We start from the raw sequence: 13,152 nt of genomic DNA on the forward strand, positions 1-13,152 counted from the left end.
AAAGGTGTAATTAACTGTGTGTAGGATCATTGGCCTACAGTTTGTTGCATGCTACAGACAACCCCCACAACAGGTGGATACCTTCACAGATGTCCTGAGGACACTGGTGAGTGGGCATGCTCTCGCCAACAGCAACCGTTTGTGTGACATGAACCACCCATGCATAGCCTGGGAACATTTACCCATGCGCGCAACACAGTACGCCAGGCAGTCCCAGGCAAGTTCACACACCTGGCCACTGTTAAAGAGCCATGCGCCATACATAGCAGGGGGGGGGAGGTCTGACAGTTCTGCCCATGACGCCTGGCGTTGATAGGCCCCACACAGGATGTACAGCCCTCAATGCAGTGATGCAAGAACGTATAGTGGATCCACTGGTCATCCACCACTGTAACCAACACTCAGCATGGGGGACCCCAGTGATGACCTCTCCACAGAAAAAACCACACACATCATATGACCGTGTGGTACCCTACATGTCCTCCATGCCAATGTTGAACAGAGGCCAGACCGAAAAACACTCCCACCAATGCCTTCCCTGACCACTCTTACACATGCATGTCTGCAACAGGCAAACATGATGACATCTGTGACCTTGGTCCACCACAGGTAGGTAAGCACATTGGTGGTGGTGGACCGCAGCCACTGGGACTACCTGTACATCAACAGTTGGAGCTACTGGCATGGCAGGGCAATGACAGTACCAGGGAAACCATCACCCATTCATATACCAAGGCCACCATACGGCCCCACATACCAACATCCAGGTCCGGGCCAGTGGGAGTGGTACTGCAGAGGGCACATGAGACAAACTATTAGGGCCTTCCCCTAACTGTGGTAAGTGATTGGCATGGTTGGGGGCACACTGACATGCCTGGAAATGGTCCAGAATGGTACAACAGTCACTGCACCCACAGACATTGTCTGCATACCGGCAGGACATGTTCCCATGCATACACACCCCCCCAACAGGGAACATATCCATCCCACCACAGAGTGTATCCTCCAAAAACATGTCATATGGCCTGGGGTGATCCCATATCTCTCATGCGGCGCTTGACACCGCCAGCAATGGGCACCGATGGTTTCCCTGGCTGTGTGCTACTCCATCCTCTTTGAGGCCCCTCGCCCACACATGCGCCACTGTGTCATGCGTTAGCCTTACTATGGGCTATGTCCTCCAATGGATGCCATATGGCATCTGGTGGTCCCACTATGCCAGGTGGGTAGTGCCCGCATGGACTGTCAACAGCCACACCCTACACGCTTTGACAAATGTTGTCTGCAAAGCTGTGTGGGAGGTCCATACAGGTGGTCACGCGTTACAGATAGCGTGTACAGCCAATACGGAACATACCCACAACTACACATAGTCAAGGGCGGATCCTGCCTCCCTAACCTGCCTCGCCCAGTCTGGAGTGTCACCACCAAGGCCATTGATGGGGATATGTGGGTTTGCACACAGTACCATGACCTGGGCTGGGAGCCGCTCAGAGCACACTACACATGGGACCCATGTAAAGTGCTCGCCAGCATACATGTGGGGACATATGTCTACCCGATGCTTCTCACACAGGTTGGGAGGTCACACCACACAGGGTTGGTGCTGAAGGTGCTGTCACACTTAAGGTCTGGGAGACCAGTGGAGGGCCACAGGGCTCACCCTGTGCACCCTTTTCGCCAGAGTAGCATCCGACCTTCTTCCAATGTGCACATGCAATCATAGGGGGATTGTAGTGCAGACAAGGTATGCATGATGACTACGCATCCGCCGACACACATACCCAGCACCCCATGTTACACGCATATCCACCTAGGGCGCCATAGACATGGCTGATTGGTGCCAGAGCCATGGCCTGCTAACATATGCCAGAGAAGGTGCAGCCCCACCCAGTGTGAAGAACACAGTCTGTCCAAATGTCTCATGTAGGTGGTACGCCATTAAAGATGGTGGACATGTTCAGGGGTAATGGCTACCACACCTGTTGGCAAACCCTGTCAACACACACACAATGGCAATGTGGGTCAAAGTGAAGACATTCCATTGTGGCTCCTGGTCTGGATGGAATGGCAACCACATCAGGGGTGCTCTATTGTACCCTGTACACATCACACACCAGTGCAATGACCTGCGTGCATAATGGCACATGTGGCTCAGAAGCAACCTGCGGATGCCTGCAGCACTGGAAGGACCGCAAACGTGCTCCATCAAGACGGGATGACACTGCTAGACATGTGTCACAAGGTGCACGGCCAAGGGGACACTTGGCTGTGGATCTCCACACAGGCACAGCTGCCCGGGTGGTGATCTGTGCCCGACATACACGGGCCATGTTCGACCTGGGTGACATGGGCACATTCCACCTCCCAGGCCCCATGCGAACACGGGCACAGAAGCGAATTTGTCAGACACTCTCAACCCAACGATGAGTGGGACGCATTGGGGAACAGGGTAACGCTGCCAATACACACTGGCAACACGTGAGGGGAAGCAGGCCATGTGAAGGAAAGGCCCTGCCTTTTGTCCAGGACTGCTACTGACGTGTGGATGTGTGCCTATAGTTGCGCGCCAGTCAACCTCTGTGTGTCATCATAGACCAGGGATCAGACTGATGAGTGCATCACCATCCTGAGGGGTGTTAGATGCCACACACAGTCATGCCAGGTCCACAGTCGAAGCACATATCCCGTCACGCTCATGTGCGCCTGCGTACCTATGTAGTCCGCGCCAGATGTGGGTAACTGTGCTGCTGATTTTGCCAGACATGCCTGTGGCACCATCACCATCAGCTTGGGGAACTAATTACAGTGCTCCCTGTAGGCACGTGCAAGTACACGATCAGTAGGAGACGGGTTAAGTGCACCGACATGGTGCTACACATGGAACCACCACATACTGTGTACATATCAACGAATGCTGCACCTGTCCCATGGTATGTCTGCTGTATGATGTCCGCGTAAGAACACACACTATACACCTGCCACCAGCCATACACACACACACCACAACACACACAAGCACGTGACTATGGACACAGGTATCACATACACCTCACTATCGTGTCCACCCCAGCATCATAATATGTCAGCTTAACCGTGCATTGATGGTGTGGCTCACAGTTATGCGGCAGGAGACCTAATCATTTGCACAGGGTGATATAGTGCCACAGGCATGGCCGTACCAATGGATGACATCATGTGTGTGTGTGTGGCCAGTGAATTTGAGCGGCAAGGAAGGCGTAGACGTTCATGTGGGTGTGGTGGAGTTCCCTAACAGCCAGGTGTCTGCTGTGTGTGGTGTGTGTACACACAGTTCAGTCATCTGTGATGCCTACACGGGGTATGCTTGGCAGCCCCTGACTGTACAGTGCAGGTGTTATGGCTCATCTGTGTCTGCCTGCGGCGGCGACCCGCGCTTCGCCTGGGGTCGCGCACGGGCACGCACCGCGTGGAGTGCACAGACTGTCCAACCGATGTCACATGTCCGCTGGAAACGTGCCCATCGACGTAAGCCGGGCCCAGGCCACGCCCACGCGGGCCTGCTCTGTCCTGGTGTGGATGGTGTGGTAGCAGCTGCAGTGCTACTCGCTACCATCACTGTCTGTGTGGGCATGGGAGGCACTACGCACGCTGACCTGCTGCAGGTGGTGTTGCTGGCAATACCGCCACGCACTATGCCTCACCCTACTCTGGTGTTCCTGTATTGAGTGACGCCAAGGATACAAGCCCGGGTCGATGAGACCAGCCATTTCCAATCTCCTATCCAGAAGACGTGATGTTGTTGTGCATCCGCCAATGCCTGATGCGCGTCATTACTAGGCAATGGATTGCAGACCCTGCAGCTCTGCCCTCCTGCCCTGCTGTCAATGCGCCCGCGCCCGCCATTACAGTCTGGAACATGCGCCTGGTTGGTTACCCAGCTGCTGCACCCTGACGGGCAGGTATGTTCAGCGTGCCCTACGGGCAGCACCTGCCACATGCCCGCGTGGCACCGCACCAGTCCTTACACTGGCAACATCGTGTCCCCACACCTCTGCAGCCACCACATTCCTGCTCGGGACAACAGACGCTTGACTGACCATCATCTATGGGCAATGGTAAGCTAGTATGCTCAGCATCTGAACTGTGCAGGGATGAAAAGGGACTATGTGTGATGTTCTCCAGTGGCACAGTTCCTGCCTGTGACTCCACCCCTGCCTGTGCCTCATGCACATGCTCATCACCATCAGTATCTGTGGGACACTAGCATCAGATTGACCGAGGAGGGTAACCCAACAACAGCACCTGTCAATACAAAGACATACCATCGGTTACAATACAGATACACACACACACACCCACACACATACACACACACACACACACACACACACACAAACACACACAGACACACACACAGACACACACACAGCATGCATGTGATTACGTAGGCATGCAGCATTCACACAACACAGACCAGTGAACGGTGACCAGACATTCTTAGTGGCAGTATGGACACTGCCCTGGTGGGACAGTACAACAGGCAGGTGTCATTATATACGCAGTACACACATTCATGGTAGTTTGCATGCATCGTTTGATACACCGTGGTGGCCACGGGCAAGTTGGGAGTACATATGGCTGGCAACAGTATGTAAATGCAGCGCAAAACATGCGGTATCATGTGGACGTGTGAAGATGGTGTCTCACCGCATGCACCACATCATGATGGCTGTCATGGTGCAGTGTTATGTGTACAGTGTACAGATACAATGTATGTGTAACAGTGATGTCTGTGTAGGTACGCTTATGGTGAGCTGTGCATAGCTGCACGGTGTGTGGTGCGGGCTCTGTGCCACTGCACAGTAGCAGGACAGCTATGTCTGTGCCATGCGGACCCGGGACGCATTACATTGCCATGTCTGTAAGCCAGTTCAGTTCAGCAGCACATATGGTGAACATTGAGGCACCGTAGTGGCTGTGAGAGGAATGCCGTCACTGGTGTACCACATCAGATGTCCAGGGGTCCACTACAGTGATGAACCCACTATGCCTGTACAGGGTGCAACGACGAGTATCCACTGTGGATCTCCTGTGTGGCAACATGCCCGTAGGTATCAACCATGGCCTTCATCTTTCTGGACTCATTGACAATTGTGTGTGGTAGACATTGGTGCACACGGCCCTGTGGTGGCCTATGTGACATACACCCATATTTCAGTGACGTGGTCACATTCTCTACGGATATGCTGACAGTGTGTATGTCTGCTATGTTGTGCATAGGTCATATCATGGTGTGACAACAGCCAGACATCCACTGCATGGGACCATGCAGCATGCGCCATGTTTCACAATGCAGCACCGATGGGCATGGGTCACATTGGTAACACCCGTGCTCTGCCAGACCACAGCTCACTTCGTGGTACTGTGTCCACTCGCAGTGGCATACCAATGCATACTACACATGCAGCCATTGTGTAACACTCTACACCATTGTGGCGATAGCTGAATGCACGAACACACCAATTGGTTGTGTGGTGTCATACCACTTCACGGGTAACGGGTGTACTTCACGCTACGGGTGGTGTGTGGCGTCGGTGGTGCGCGAGCTGTATACCGTGATCGGGGCACACACAAGTGAGCATGTCATGCCTAGACACATGGGGAATATCATCACAGCAGAACATGCGCTTGACTGGCAAATAGACTTTACCTGCAACAGACCGTTGTCTTATGACATCGCCTCAGACGCACTCTGTAAAGGCATTACACAAAGGTATACACATTAGCCACATTATCTCCACGGTCAGCACTGTGCATGACACATCATGCATGTGTAGGTTGCACAAAGTATATTACGTCTCTAACACAACATAGCATACAATGGTTTGCATCTTGTGTACATATACCCATACACATATCATGTGTTGTACTATGACACCCACACCTATCGCCGCCTATCATACAAACATGCAACACGACTACCAGGCAGCCCAGGCTCGAGTAGTCGGAGACACCCACCTCCACCATGGACGCAGGTGTTTCTGCGTGTTGTTCCGGCAAGTGCCCCCAGACTAGCCAGGAGCCCTCTGTAGCTGTGAGTGGGGGCTGTGTTGGTGGCCCACCACCCGTCCCACGTTGTTGCCTGGCGTATTGCAGCGCACCGCCTTGCATGCCGGATCAGGTCTGTCCAGTCCCTGCCGATCTGTTGGTAGCCGCGGTTGCTTCACGCCCACGCTGTCACCTCCCGCACAACCTCCTCCCACATCTCCTGCCGTTTGTGCCTGCTGTGGCAATATGGCTAAACAGGGCGCGGTAGTTACTCTGAGGTATGGTAGATGACCTCCTCCTCCTGTCGGCTAAATGGTGGAAGCCGAACGGCATTATCTGGAAGAGATAGTGATGGTGGCAGGGCACATTCAGACTGCTGTGCGGGCATACTGTTGGAAATACATTGCTATGACATGTACGACATCTGCACAGTGATCCGTGAAGGGCATCGTGGTGGTGACATGTCGGCGTTGTGGCTTCACACTATTGGAGCACTGCGTCACATCATATCTGTGTGCCACCCCATCACACTGTGCACGCACCATGTAATGGGTTAGCCTGCCATGGACATGTGTACCCGGCTGCACCATGTTCATATCAGCTGGGCATATGTCCCCATGTGACGCCTGTGCCACTGTTCACCTGCACACTGTGTATAAGTGTCGCACATCAGGTCTGTGTCCACAGAACGCCAGCAGCGGCACTGTACACACATGGACACCTGCACATGCATGTGTTGTGCCATGTACTCTCCACACAGCACTGTACCGGTGCTGGACAACTTGCCCTAGCTCACCCAGGTGTTACGATGTGATACATGAGCAACAAAAACTAAGACATTGGCAGGAAAGGTCATGGCTAGCGTGGTACACGCACACAGTAGAGTATCACACAGCACCTGTAATATGACAGGGTGCACGCCACCACATTACTACTGTGTGTGGCTGATAAAGAGAGTGCCTTTGTCCATTGCACCATGTGGGACCGTGATAGCTCATGCAGCCTGCTGGTCATCTCTGGCATGATATGGAAGGGCAAGTTACATACATGGCAATGGGTGTGACCCACCCAGGGTGGGACGGTATTGGCAGGGTGGCTGTCCATTGCTTTTTGTCATAGCTAAATGGACATTCCAAGTATGTTTATCACCATGGTGTGGACACTGTCCTGCCAGGTAAGTGCCGTAATGCTGCTTGTTGAGGTGTGGTGCATGCAGGTATCACACATCCATGCATACACTGTGGTGCCCTGGTGCAGTGCTATGTGCTGGGATGTTGATCACACAATGCTGTATGTACACACACCGCTATCCCATGCACATGGATATCTGCCTGAACTGCTGTGGGTACACATATGTGTACATACATTGCCTGCCACCCACATGTCTGCTGCTGTACCACACACCATCCTCCCTGTGTGAATGTGGTGTTGGCCTCAGCAGAGGTATCCGTATGGTGGACATGGATGTCTGCTAGCAGGCCCACTGGGATGGTAATTACCCATCTGACCATACACATGTGATGCACCCCCTCACACATACGACTCCATTCACAATGTTGTTCACAATGGTGACACAGCTATATTAAGGCGTCGCCGGAGCTATCTTCACAGACATATATACACAGAGGCATGCACGCCATCGTGTTGTCATCGGACTATTGAAGTTGTTTGGCACCTAATGTTTGACTGCAGGTGGCGAGACCTACTGTGCACATGTCTGGCTGGTAGGCCTGTTCCCACGTAGGCATCTGTGATGCCAGTACATCTCATACCCGCACATTTGCTTGTTGTCCATCGGTCCACAGGCCAGTGGTGGGACATACAGGATGTTGCGAATATATGTACATGCGAATTCTGCGGTTAACCGTGACGCTAGCCTCTCAGATACCATGTTGTGGACGTGAACACCCACACACATGTAGTTGTGGGCCGCCCATACCAATTCCACCTGTGGGTTGCTATCATCCCACACACCTTGTGCCGTATGTTCAGGCTGGCGTGTGGGTGCTTGGTGTACACACGATACTATGTGCCTTGCACCCATCACAGACATTGTCACACAGGCACACCGGCAGCCAGCGCACATCGCAGATTGTTGTCAGCATGTCACATGTGGTACACACCTAACACATCTCCCGCGGGACACATGGTACTTGTATGGGCATGTCCAGTAGTGGACATACCACAGCTACTCCTCACATGACGGTTATGCAGGACATGTCTGTGTACATCTACTGTGACATATACACAAGCAATGCCCCTCACCGACATCACATGGTACTACCTGTGGGTAAATTGCATCCAAGTAATATAGATGACAATGTACATCTATGCAACATACTCAGTGGGGGGTTGTCATGAGCACATGTTCCATGTGTCAATGCATTGTCTGGCGTTCGTTTGGCAGTCATTGTTGTGCATGGTTTACATGGCTGACATAGTGTACTGTGTCTGATTCCAGGTATCATTGGGCTACCAGGCATTGTACATTGCTACAGCACATTCCAGCCATCATGACAGCTTAGATGATGGTGGAGGTGTTCCGCCTGCAACAAGGTTACTACAGTTCTTAATACACATCAGTGCCCCCCACCATATCAGCAACAACAAACTGTGCACAAAATGCAATAGGTATGGCTACAGCATACCTACCAGTGGGGCAAATATTGTACTGTACCACACTTTGTGCAATGTGTTTGTAACCAAGTTCCCTGTGTAGACACTATCATTGCTGGCCTGTTACAGACTATTCACCCACATGCCATTGTCAGGGACACAGTGGTTCCATTTATGCCTGTGGTATTCTTGCTATGTGTTTGCTGCACATATGATATTCTAATATTGGGGTTATCTGTATGAGGTCTTTCACCAGTATGTCATTTTCAGCTGCTGAGTACAATGGCAGCCTTCCATGGGACATTGTGCCTGAAAGACATAAAGATGGACACAAGTGTGAGCAAGTCATGCAACAAGGTTACTACAGTTCTTAATACACATCAGTGCCCCCCACCATATCAGCAACAACAAACTGTACACAAAATGCAATAGGTATGGCTACAGCATACCTACCAGTGGGGCAAATATTGTACTGTACCACGCTTTGTGCAATGTGTTTGTAGCCAAGTTCCCTGTGTGGACACTATCATTGCTGGCCTGTTACAGACTATTCACCCACATGCCATTGTCAGGGACACAGTGGTTCCATATATGCCTGTGGTATTCTTGCTATGTGTTTGCTGCACATCTGATATTCTGTTATTGGGGTTATCTGTGCATGCTGTTGGACATGTTCCAGGATTGCGTGGGCTATTACTACCAACATATAGGTTCATAGGTTCATAGGTTGGTACTAGGCTATCACATGTTCCAGGATTGCGTGGGCTATTACTACCAACATATAGGTTCATAGGTTGGTACTAGGCTATCAGCCCTAGGGCCTATACAAGCCTAGCCATAACAATTCCCTGGCTATTTCTTCCCATATTATTTACTTTCCTGGACCCCTGTCTAGCAGGGTGACTGATGTGATCCCTGGGGTGAATTTCCTTTCTCCCATCCAATCATCAAGGTTCCTCTTGAAGAGGTCCAAAGAGGCACTCTGCTTGACATGTATGGGCAATCTATTTCAGAGTCTGGGTAGTCTCTGGGTCAGGAACCTATCCCTCCAGCATGTTTTGTTTATTGTGATGACAAGGTTTAGCTCCCTGGAGCGTGTAGCTCTGAGGGATTGGGATTTCTTTAAGTGTAGCATGTCCAACAGCTCTGGGTTTGACATGGCCTTTTATGTTAAGCAGAGATCACCTCTGAGTAGACGATATGCGACAGAGTATAGCTGGAGTTTTTTAAGGCGGTCAGCATAGGGCATCTGCTTTAGGCCTGTGATTCTTTTAGTGAGGTATTTCTGAGGCCTTTCCAGTTGTTGCAGATGTCTTGAGAGGTACATACCAAATGGGGCGTTGTATTCTATAATGGGTCTAATGAGGGATGAGTACAGTGGGACAATGACCTCCTTTTTTCTGGATGAAAAGCCCTTCGTGATGAGGTGTGCCACATAGAAGGATTTCCTGACTGTTGTGGTGATGTGGTTATCGAAGGTGAGACCACTGTCCACCTGTTTCCCTAAGTCTCTTACCATACTTTCTGTGTTTAGTGTACTGCCACCTATATGGTAATTCATGGATACATGTTTTTTCCCAAAGGGGTTAACAATACATTTCTTGGCATTGAGCTTGAGCCCATGGCTCTGGCACCAAGCATCTGTTTCTGTAAGGCTCTTTTGTAGAGTATCTACATCATTTGGGGATTCAATAATGGCTCTCAGTTTGCAGTCATCTGCAAACTTTGTTAGCCAGAGTCCCTTAGTGTTGACCTGTACTTCAGTGAAGTAGATGTCAAACAAGAGCGGCCCCAGGACTGAACCCTGAGGTACTCCACTTGTCACTTGTCTGGAGCTGGATTTGGAGTCGGCTACTTTTACAGTGTGGGTTCTATCAGTAAGCCATTTAGCAACCCATTGGGTGACATAGGGATTAATGCCCAACTTAGTAAGTTTATCTATGATTCCAGAGTGGGGGATGGTGTCAAAGGCCTTGGCAAGGTCTAGATAGGCTGTGTGGACCAACTTACCCTTGTCCATGGCTCTGGAGACTGATTCAAAGAAGTCAATCAGGTTCAGGAGACAAGATTGGGCCTTCACAAACCCAAACTGGGTGGGGTCCAGTGTTTGAAGGTTGCCAATGTCTTTGTTTATAAGTTCCATGATAATACGCTCCATGGCCTTGCAGATAAGGCTTGTCAGACTGATGGGACGGTAGTTTCCGGGATCCAAGGTGGATCCCCCCTTGTGGATTGGGATAACTGTAGCTCTGCGCCACTCAGTGGGCACAACACATGAGGTGAGGCTATGATTAAACATGACACTTAGGTGAGGTGCTAGTTCATATTGTAGTTCATGTAGTACACAGCCTGGGATGTCATCTGGTCCCATGGATGCTGTATTCTTGGCTTTAGAGAGTGCGTTTTGTACCTGTGTGGCCGTTATTACTGGAATTTGGCAATCTTCCGGTATTGAGATGGGCCATTTAGGGGGTGAGAGGGGGGTGAAGTTGGCACTGAATAGATCTGCCAGGATATTGGCAATATCCTTTGGATCAGTATATTTAATGCCATTCTGTTTTAGCTCAGAGCAGATCTGAGCATTGCCATTTAGATTCTTGACATAGTTATAGAATGCTTTGTGGTTGTCTTTGGAATCTTTGGCAATTTTATTTTCGTAACTAGCTTTGGAGGATTTTGTGAGGCATCTCAGTTTCTTACTGAGGCTAGTAAGGAGTTTTTGCATCCTGGGATTTTCCTCTTTTCAGCAAAAGTTTCTTCCTTTTGTTGTAAAGTTTGTTTATGGCAGGGGACCACCCAGTTTGGCTTCCTTTTTGGATGAGAGCATTTTGGTTCTATTTGGGATGGCACGATTCATGCATGAGTGGATGTGCTCGTACAGTGCCTTAGTGTAGGATTCAGCAGTTGAACTTTCAGTTCCCGTCTGCATGGGTGTTATGAAGTTTGTCACTTCTGACTTGAGTAGCATGAAGTTGGCTTTGGAGAAGTTTTTTATGGTGGTTTCTTTACTGGGGGTGGGGGTGGGATGTGGATGTTAAGGGTGATTAGCTTATGGTCAGACCTGACTAACGAGGGGGTGACCATAGGTATGGAGCATTGATTTCCCATGTTGGTAATGACCAGGTCTAGGATATTGGAGCCCTTGATGGGACTATGGATTAGTTGATCCAGGGCATTGGAATTTATGAATTCCAAGAACCGTTGCGCAAAGGTGTTGGGACATGAGTAGTTTTCCCAGTTAATGGCAGGGTAGTTAAAATCACCCAGTATTAGGGTGTTTGGTTCTATCTTAATATTTTCCAGTATGTTTAGAAAGGCGTAGTGAGAATCTTGGGGTATGGTGGGGGATCTGTAGCAAGCTACAATTTGGATTGCAGTCTTACCTAGTGTTAGTTGCACTTGGAGAATTTCAGACACATTGTGTTGGCCAACTAGCCTGGTGGTGTGAATATCCTTGGTGAATATTGACACTCCTCCACCTTTAGTGTTTCAGTCCTGGTTTGGTGGCCGAAAAGTGTGGTTAGAGTTGTAGCCTGGTATTGCAGGGGTGCTCTCCGGAGCCTTGAACCAGGTCTCAGTTACTGCACAGATATCGATGTTCTCCATTTTTAGGAGTGCCTCGAGATAGTGCATTTTGAGGTTTAGACTTCTAGCATTGAGTAGCATTACCTTCAGATTTTGCATGCTTGTACCTGTTACGGTGGTGGTTTTGTCCTTTGAAGTTTGCCTAAAAAAGGCACTATAGGGGTGGCAAGAGCCTTAGCCAGTAACCTGAATCCCAGGGGCGACAGGTGCAGACCATCTCTGGCAAAGCATCGTGGTCTGCCAATCATGTCATCCCAGGCAGACAGATACTGGATCCCCTTTGAATGACACCATAAGCTTAGCCAATTGTTGAAGTCAATCATTTTATCCTTACATTGTGGTATCATTCTGGGTGAAGGCAGGATGCTACTCAGGGCTAGGGTCATACCTGCCTGGGCCACATAATCCGAGAGCTCTTCCATGTCTCTTTTCATGTTCTATAATAGTGACACAATAGCATGTATATATACTATTGGCCAGCAGAACCACCTCTCCAGACTCATCTGCCTATGTTACTAGGCCACATCACATGTGTGACCCACCCTTGGGCCTCCTCATGTAGTGGTCCAGCAATACTGTCAGGTGGAAGCAACTCAGGGGATGTTGTCCACCCCCTGGGGGCCCATACAGACATTTTCCTGTCCTCTGAGGTCAGGTCCAGGGTCTGTTCCATAATGGGCTTCACAAACACATGTGGGATGTGCTACATCACCTTGAGGCACCCAGTACACATTCACAGGAACCACATGTTCCTCCTGCTTATACTGTGCATGGTCCTGAGTTCAGCACCTGCAATGCTTTAAAAATGTTTTTTACTCCAGAATAAGGCTCATTTAAGCAGTTGTAAGCATGTTTAACAGTGTTTGTGTGACATTATAGCAACGGTTAAACACAGTTAAACAAACTTTGTAATGTATAACC

The sequence above is a fragment of the Protopterus annectens genome, chromosome 4.part0, assembly GCF_019279795.1.
Source record: "Protopterus annectens isolate FY-2018-M chromosome 4.part0, PAN1.0, whole genome shotgun sequence".
Taxonomy (NCBI): domain Eukaryota; kingdom Metazoa; phylum Chordata; order Ceratodontiformes; family Protopteridae; genus Protopterus; species Protopterus annectens.